The sequence below is a fragment of the Ceratosolen solmsi genome, unplaced genomic scaffold (genome assembly GCF_000503995.2).
Source record: "Ceratosolen solmsi marchali unplaced genomic scaffold, CerSol_1.0 scaffold90, whole genome shotgun sequence".
NCBI lineage: Eukaryota > Metazoa > Arthropoda > Insecta > Hymenoptera > Agaonidae > Ceratosolen > Ceratosolen solmsi.
In genome coordinates this window covers 326,733-336,336 of record NW_011948460.1, presented here as the reverse complement: position 1 = coordinate 336,336, position 9,604 = coordinate 326,733, and positions in this window count along the sequence as shown.

Here is a 9,604-nt window from a genome sequence, read left to right as displayed (position 1 = left end):
AGCCAACTCAAGTAAGATACGACCAGACGCTCGTTTTTACGATCACGACTACAGCGGTTCCCTCCAACACATGTAAGCAACGCCGACACTCGTTCTTACGACTACAACTGCAGCGGTTCCCGCCAACACATGTAAGCAACGCCGACGCTCATTCTTACGACTACTACTACACCTACATACCCTTACACCGCGGTTTACGCCCACATCAAGCACACGAACGTGCACCAATACCACCACTACCTTTGAGCTCACAGATGCAAGCAGTGATGTCACACGGACGTTCTTCCACCACTCCGTACACTAAAGCTCACCTCACGCCGGCTGCTAAGACGGCACTAACTTGCTGCCCCTACCACCACGAATCTTCCACTACACTACTCAACCCAAAAGAAGAAGGGGAATCACGCTCCAGACTATCAAGAATACACGTACAGATTTATCGCCACCAACATTAATGAAGAAACACTCATCTATTCATTCTATCATACACTCATTTCGATATTCATAGATTATTAACTATTCATTATTTATTATATTTAATAAAAGGAAAGACTATACACATTAAAGGCAGTATTGAATAATTGCATTGCCCCTTCCACTTGCCAGCAAGCCTCCACCCACCATCATAAGGAGGTTTTTATTCTGATCCCAGACATAATGTATTTATGAAATAATATTTTTCAATAAATTACTTATTAGAATAAAAAGTAATGTAAGAAATATATTTTTTTATCATTTACAGTAAGAACTGCAATGTACAAAATTAAAACGAATGTTTATTTTGTTAAATAAAATATAACCATTTGATTTTGATTATTAAATATTTTGGGTAAAATATTTTGGGGTTGATTAGGTACTTTTGAAAATTAAAAAACTTTTTAAAAGATATATAATTGAAAATAAAGCAGTCTGTTTAAGTTATATATTCAATTTATGCTATAATGCGTTAATAAGTGTGATATTATAACTACGTAAGAATATGACCGTACTATATATGTATGTTAGTAATATTTATATATTTTCATTTGAAATTTCTACTTAATAAGTAAGAAATATATTAACTGTTTTTTATTTTTATATAGAAAAAAACTATTTCATTTATAACAATATTTATAAATTATAATTTTGTATGAGCACGTTTCGCTAGAGTTTTCCAGGTGTTTTATGACACTTGTGCAAAATAATTATGAGCAGGAAAGTTTTGAAGTCTTAAATACAATTTTCATGATATTACTTGCCAGATGTTTTATTGCCTTACTAAAAGGAGTCTCTCATTCTCAAACAGATATATAAAAAAATATTCATGTCTTTAGGGTGAAGAAGGAAAGAATTATATAAAGTTAAACATCGCCGAAACACTAAAAAATGTATAGAATGGATAATTATTAAGAAAACAAAATAAAAGGAAAATAATAAGAATTGAATAACAATTGTGTGATAAGAATGATTCGTAAACGCAGTTAAAACACCATAAAAACTAACGAACTGAACTAGAGATATTGGTTATAAACAAAATAGTAAAATGTCCGATAAATGATAAATCTTATATAAGTAGATAGAGATTAACAATACAGTAGTTTCGAAGGAAATATGTACTTAGTCAAATAAGGAATAAAAAGATTGAAGCATATTTGGACTTACAGTCATCCGATGGTCCAAGGACCAAGATGGTTTGATTAGACCATATTCATCATTTTACTGATGGAACAGTGTGAATAAGTGACAGATTAATGCTTCAAATCAGTAATCAGCATAATTGCTTTTCGTACTATTTATTGAGTTTTAATTTACAAATACAAAATTATGATTCTAAATTGATGGTGAGAATCGTTGAGATTTTGCCGTTCATTAGTGGTATTTTCACTTGGACATAGCAAACACTGCAAGTCGAGGATAAAATCTTCGGGTTCTCTTGGTGTAGTGCGCTTGGTGGAAAATTACGACACTGAGAAGTGAAAGGTCGTTTTTGAGATTGCGAGAAGATTTGTTAAGTTGGTAAACATCTTTGTTCGAAATTGTATGAATATTCCCAAGTCATTAGACATCTTGAAAACTAGCTATTACAGTTCCAAAAAATCAAGTCATTAAGCATCTCGCAAAAACATGTCATGCAAAGTTGTGAAAAAGAAGTCATAAAAATATAAGGAAAAAACTACGTCGCTTGACATCCAGAAAAAGGGTATTGCAGGCAACATTGCAATGCATACACTGTTGTCAAACCCAGCTACATGTGGCTCGGATAGTGATGCGAGAACGCTCCAAAAGAGTCCTCCTCATGGCGGGGATGCAAGTAAGAAGCGCTGTGATTGAAGCCGCCAATAATGAAAGAATCAATTCAATTGGAGACGCTAAGAAAGAAGCGCTCTGATTGGAAACCCCAAGAAGAAGGCAATTCGTAAAAACTGCGCAGTAGCCGAGAATAATTTTAAGAAAGACGCCCGCAAGGCGCAACAGCTTCGTTTCACAAAAGAAGCCGGTAAGGCTGCTTCTCAAAGGGAATGCCAAAGAACAAGGATATAGACATACACAGTAAAGGCCAAGAATTAAGAGGCAAATACTAATCATATCCAACTCAGAACATGTGCAAGAAAGCGAGAACCTTTTCCTTTTTTTGTCAGTGCAATAAAACATCTGGCAAGTAACATCGTAAAAATTGTATTTAGATTTCAAATTTCGCTTGCCCAAAATTATCAAGCACTAGTGTCATAAAACATCTGGAAAAACAATACCATAAACACAGGAAAACCCATAGTTAGACATCGTTTCGTTCCGCTCGGTAACTACTTCAAGCATTACTGCAAGCGAACCTTCCTTCCGCTTCCCGCTCTCCGCAACTTGTAATGCTATCACCAGATGTGTCAGCGATGCCCCCCCCCCCTTTTCGCTGCCTACATGCTGTCGTATGCGGCAGCAGCAATGAAAGATCTGCTCATCATGAAGACCCAGAGACGACTAGGCCCTTAATTAACTCCGAAGCCAAATGAGGCGCTGCCCTCGCACTATAAGGAAGGAGTCTCTGATTGAACAGAAAATAAGGGAAGGGGTTCAAGTCAAATTCATAGTCAGCAAATGTATTTAAGGGGCGCAATTTTCAATACTCATCACTCTTGATACTTAACTCTCGTGATATTTAACTCTCTTAATATTTTACTCTTCATAGTTTTTCTCTTAGTAGTATTCTCGTGATTTACTCTCTTTTAGTGTCTCTCTTTTGATATCTCTTACTTAGTAGTATACTCTTGATACTTCCCTCTTAGTATAGTCTTGATATCTCTGTTTTTAGTAATACTCTCTCAATATAGTATACCCTTGAGACATTTCATACTCAGTTAAGTTTAGTGAAAGCAACGACAATCCGCATATCAGAGTCCGGAGACGAGTCAACGATTAGTCTTCGTAAGTAATATTTACTACAATAATTACATATATATTGAGATTCAGAGTATTACATCGACAAGCACTAAGAACGAGGAAGCTCCTCTTAAAACGACGGTGCGGGATAAATTCCAGTACGCGTCGTCAAGTTTCGCGCCCGCCAGGGGTGTCCCATTTTTAGCAACCCTCACCTTAGTTCAAGTTCGGACGCTTATGAAATTAAGCAACACACAGCGCAAGTGTCGACAAATCCAGTTTCCCGCCACTTTGCGGTAAATTCCGTCATTAAGCTGCACTCATAACCTTAATCACACACGTGGTCGTACGAAAAGCGCTAGTGTCGACGAACGAGACTTCGCGCCATTCGCCATTCGTATTCAACAATCAAGCTACATAGATTACTGTACAGTTGTCTCAGCAATACATTACTTCAATCCAAAAGTTAGTTCTACAATTAATAATAGTAATACTAGTGAACCTTGTCATTAATAAATAACAGAATAAAGAGCATATGTATCGGCCACATTTATATTGTATTATTATAATATCCCTTCCACTTGCGACCTGTCATCGCTAACACAACACCCGTGGTCTCTGAGTTGTCACCGGCATCAATTTGTATCTTTCGAACCGGTCTTGGTAAAACAATCTGGAACGAGGAGTTGCATTTTGAACACAAATCATATACTCGCCGAAGTGCAAAAAAAGGAAAAGGGAGCAAAAAAAGGAAAAGGGAACAAAAAAACAGTGGTGCACAGAGCACAACATAATCATAACCTATAAGGAGCCGCGCGAGGAAAATTCAGCAAACAATATGAAGTATAGCCAGCAAAACACATAACAGAAACTACAAGCTGCCGCACGAGGCAAAGTCTGCTGACATCACGAGCTGCCATCAAGAGCAAAAAATCGGCAGAACTTACAAGGGAAAAGTTCCATTCCTCAATAATGATAATTATACACAATATGCCTCACAAGACAAAGAACTGTAAGGGGCAACGCATAAGGGGCAAGTTTAGTTCCTACAAGATAGACTTACGAGGCGCCATACGCGGTAATATCTGCAGACTAAGATGAAATGTCAGTAAGAACACACCTGTAAAGCCTACAAGGTAAGCAATAAGCCAATAACAAAGCAAATTCAAACTACTCCCACGTGCCACTACACAAGGAAGCGCAGGGGTTTACGACCTTGTTCTTCTAAGTCTTCACCACCACGTGCATTACATACAGAGGACCAGAAAGATTATAGTAATATAATATAATAATATAATATAATATATTATTATTATTATCAATAGCAATACAAAACTCAAGAAACGAAGGCATTCAAACATCAACTAAAAATCATTATAATACAACTAATGCAATTATCGCAATAAACTACAACAAATAACGAAAATATTTATTATTGAATACATGCATTATCCTGTCCACTTACCCGCAATCCTCCCATCAACCATCTGGGAGTTTCCACCTAACTTTAGATATTTGGCCCTCCTCGACCGGTATTCTATTTTTAGACAATCTTACAAACTTAAAAGCATTAACTAGTCGTTCGACTCCTAAGAATGCCTGCTAATAAAACATCTGGTATTGATAATAAAACATCTGGCATAACAAGTTATAAAACATCTGGTATAACAAGTTATAAAACATCTAGCAAAACAAATTATAAACCATCTGGAAAACTCAGATTTTAGGGTAATTTAACAGGTTTGTAGGCTCATTGTAATTACATCATTCAGCTAGAATTTACAGCTATAAGGTAGTTACTCAGTTATCTCAAACAGTGAAGCCACTATAATCGATACACGTTCAATCCTCAGCTACGCAACAATTTAATAACATACAAGAGTGCTGACTGAATTACAAGAACGAACACGACTATAAAAAGTGCAATATCTAGGCACTCATCCCATGATCCGGGAAGGCAAATGAATCTCTGTGAGTAAAGTCATCTAGACATAGGGCATGTAATTGTACAATAAGCACCTAGCCAAAGGGTATATCTTTCAATACGTTACCATCACGTAGCATTACACGAAGAAGTACCAAAGATTTACAACCTCTTACCTTTCAGTGTACTAATTTACCACGAAGCATACTATTGTCAAGAAGATTTACGACCTTCTACCTCTGCACGTAGTGCATGCTAACGCCACGTGGCAACTATCACCGAACTGCAAGATCTCACAGATTCTCAACGCTATCTTAGAATCATTATTTTTTGTAGTTTGTAAATTAAAAGGCAATAAAAAGCATGATAAGTAAATATGTTAATTATTAAATTAATGCACTATCACTTTCACTTCCCCCACACTTCCTAATTTCCTTCCCCCACCAGGCAATTGGCGGCCATAGTCTAATCCAATCATCTTGTTTCTTCGACCACTAAATGAATGGAATTCTAAACACAAGGACTAAATAAATTTCATTAATTATAACATCATATTAATGGCAAGATTTAGTTATTCAAACAATATATATTATTAATTAATACAATAGAATTTTTACAATATAAGACATTTAATTAATACAAAATGTTGAAGTTAATTATAATATAGTTTCAGATTCTCACTAGTAATTAAACATCTTGTTAATATTTAATTATTAAAAATCAATTTAATATTGATATCGCGTTCACGAAAAATAATCAGAAAAGTTAGAGAATCTTATTTTTTAATTCATGTCACTAAAAGACCGTATAGTTAGTTACATAAAAATTAAATAGATAATAAAAGACCTATAAATTTTCTCTCTGTTTCGTAACATTTTTTTATAAAGGAACGCTATTCACACAAAATAAATTTGTGCGAATTAATCTCTTTGAATCCAATAAATCAACAAATCACAATTGGCGCATGTGTAGTGCTAAGAACAATGGAAGTGATTGTGCACGTGTATCATTTCATATGTACAGACTTTTTCGAACCTCCAATGAGCGTTGGAGAATTTTGTTAGAAGTTATGACCGTTGAATAATTTCCTTGAAATGATAGCTGTTGGAATTTTTCCCCAATTGATAACATTCGAGAGATTCAGAGAATCTCGAACAATGTCATTTATAGTATTCACATCAATTTACTCAATATTGAATAATTACAAATATTAAGCACATTTATAATTAAGTATTCAATAAAAATGAGTAATACACTTTCAATGATTGTTCATTTAATACATTTAAAGTATATAAAAATTCAATATTAAAATAGACTTAGAATCTTAGAATAAACATATTTGAGTATATACATGAGTTGTGTACAGCTGTTCGTTCGGCGAAAAAGAGAATTAGTTATTATACAATAATGTAATTGTCTGGGATCAGACTTAAAATACTTCCCGATGATGTTAGGTGGGAGTGTTTGCTGGCAAGGGGAGGAGGCAGACGCAATTATTCAATTTAACTCACAGTGTATTTTGATTTTCTATTTATTTTCTGAATACAATAATATGATTATAAATGATGTTTGTAGAATTATATTAATAGTGATTTTAAAATGATTATAAATTTATGAAGTTTCTTCAGTGATTTTCAAATGATGATGAATTTTATTACTTGCAGCAGCACGAGGTGTAAATCTCTGTACTTCTTTAAGCAGTCTCACATATGTTTTGTATATGTTTTTTGTTTAAGATATGATGTAAGCTGTAGCTGTTTTGTTAAGCAGTCGCTGTTATAAGCCGTAGCTGTTTAAATATATGTACGTAAAGCCGTTGCTAATGTAAGCCATAGCTGTTGTAGATGTACGTGAAGTCGTCGCTGTTGTCAGATATATGTTAATAACATTTAAAGGATTATGATGGATTGCGATAATAACTGATGGTTGATGATAGATAAAAATACAGTGAGTAAATTTCGTGATGAACTGTTCTTATATATATATATATATATATATATATATATATAGTGAGACAGCTTGCATTGATCGCAGCAGTGCTTGAGCTTGTTGCTAGACAACAGCTCTTTATAACATCTGAACAAAAATTACAGAATAATAGAAAGTCTAGAAGGACGTTGCGATGTAACGTTTGATAATTGACAATCGTCGTTGCTATACGGAAATATTGTAGAATGCTAGACATAAGACAAAGAATAGTTAAGAATTTGTGAATTCAATTTTTTACAAACATAAGCATACGAGAGATTGTACTCTTTCCACTTTTCAAAATCTTGGACCTTGCTCCAATCCGTAACATACCACCCGCCATCATCAATTTATTTGATTATTACTTCTTCCTTATCTTCGTGGTGATTGGCAATGGCGTTAGTGTGCACTACGTTTTGGATGTAGAAGGTTGTAAGGCTCCTGATTCAAATATTCTGTTAAAAATAGTACACCTTCTTATTATTTTATATAATATGATCATATATTTAAAAAATAAATAGAAATTTTCTCGCTTCAACTACAATGCGTCAGGTTCTTAGTTTTTGTTAAATCTGTAGTCCTAATTTATTCATTAATATGCATATATATTGTGTAATTATGTACATATGTTTGTGTCAGTTATATTTTCTTTGTTGAAAGTTTTGAATTTTAAGAAAACTATGCGCTGTTTGATAAATATTAACATAAAATTTAGCATTCTTTGTATTATTTATAAAAGAGTAGAATTTTTAGTCATGGTTTATTTTAATTAATTATAGATAAATAACTAGTGTTATCAGGTATTGGGTCATTTTGCATTGTCATTGCTATATTATAATTCAATTCACTTATTAAACATTTTTATTATTAATAATTAACACATTTTTGTTTTTCAAATTATTGTTCTTCGGCCAATTAAATAAAGATTTACTATACGAATAGTACAAGTGTTACTACACTATATACATTATAAGTGTACCAATTCTTTTATATATATCATTTTTTTTAAATAGATCAAGATAGAAATATCTGTAATAAAAAATCATTCATTTATTGGTATTGTTCAGAAAATAATTCCACAATCTGACTCGTCAGCCAAACGTGCAAAAATCAACTTAGAACAAAAAAACCCACAAGATGTTGTGTGGGATTGCTGGGCAAGTAAAGGGTTAATGCACCGATTCAATAATTAAAACATATCTTTATTATTGCTGTTTATTCCATTTATTTCACTTTATTTCCATGTTGGAATCATCATTAACCATGGTGAAATTACCAATGACCTTTATATTTCTTAATACTCTTGTGGCGTTGAGATATATCCTTTTATTAGAGAACTAGAGGATAATCAATTCCTTATTCTCTGCATGTAACTGGTGAGATAATGATTTATTGTGAAAAGAAATAGGTTATAATCTATTGAATATTACCACTTTTGAGGTTATGATCGTTTTAGTGCTCTGATCGAACACTACAATCTTATCGTGTTTCAACTCAATACGTGTGCAGTTGCCTCTAAATATGGGCCTAAATTGAGGTTATGCGAAGCTGTGCGCCACCTGCGGCGGGAACAACTTATCGTTGGAGGCATTGAAAAGCCACTATGGCGTCTGTAGCTGGTCTTGTCGTACAGTATGTCTGGAAAGCTTCTGTAGTTGGACCTTAATTCGTCCGCTTTCTACTTAAACCGAGAAATCAAGAATCAGTACTAGCTGTAAGGACTTACTTACAGTGCAGCGTGATTCTTCCACAGTACTAGCAGTAATGACTTAATTGCCGTGTATCGTGATTTTTCCAGTCTCTCTTCGTTGGCTTGTTGTGAAGTTCCCTTGCAATAATGCAACTGTTAAGTTCTTTCCTTATCTCCAAGTGAGATCACAAGTGGTCTGGTCATATGCAATCTAGTCTTGATGAGATCAATTCAACTGTATACTAATTCACAATTGTAGAAAGAACTTCTTATTAAAACTCAGCTAAACGACTTGTCTCTCCGGTCCTCCTCCGTGAGAGTAAGTCGTGACTTATCTTTCAATTGTGTGTGAAGTGTTAGAAAAGAATAAGTGAAGGTACATTACGTTGTCCCTTCTTAAATGGTTCACTGGTTCCGTTCTACTTGGGACCCCTTCTTCTTTTATTAATTAACCAATCTGAGGTTGATCTTGGGCCGCACAATAGATTATGCACGCCTTCATTTCCACTTCCTTCCGGGATCAGTCCCGAATTTGCTAATCGGGAAAGTGCCGGAAGGTGGCGAGCCTTTTCCATTGGTCACCTCTCCTTGGTTGCCTCATCCCTCTCTGGGACTTGGCTAAACAAAGGGTCCGCTTGGGCGTGGTCAATTTTCCAATGCGATCGACCAGA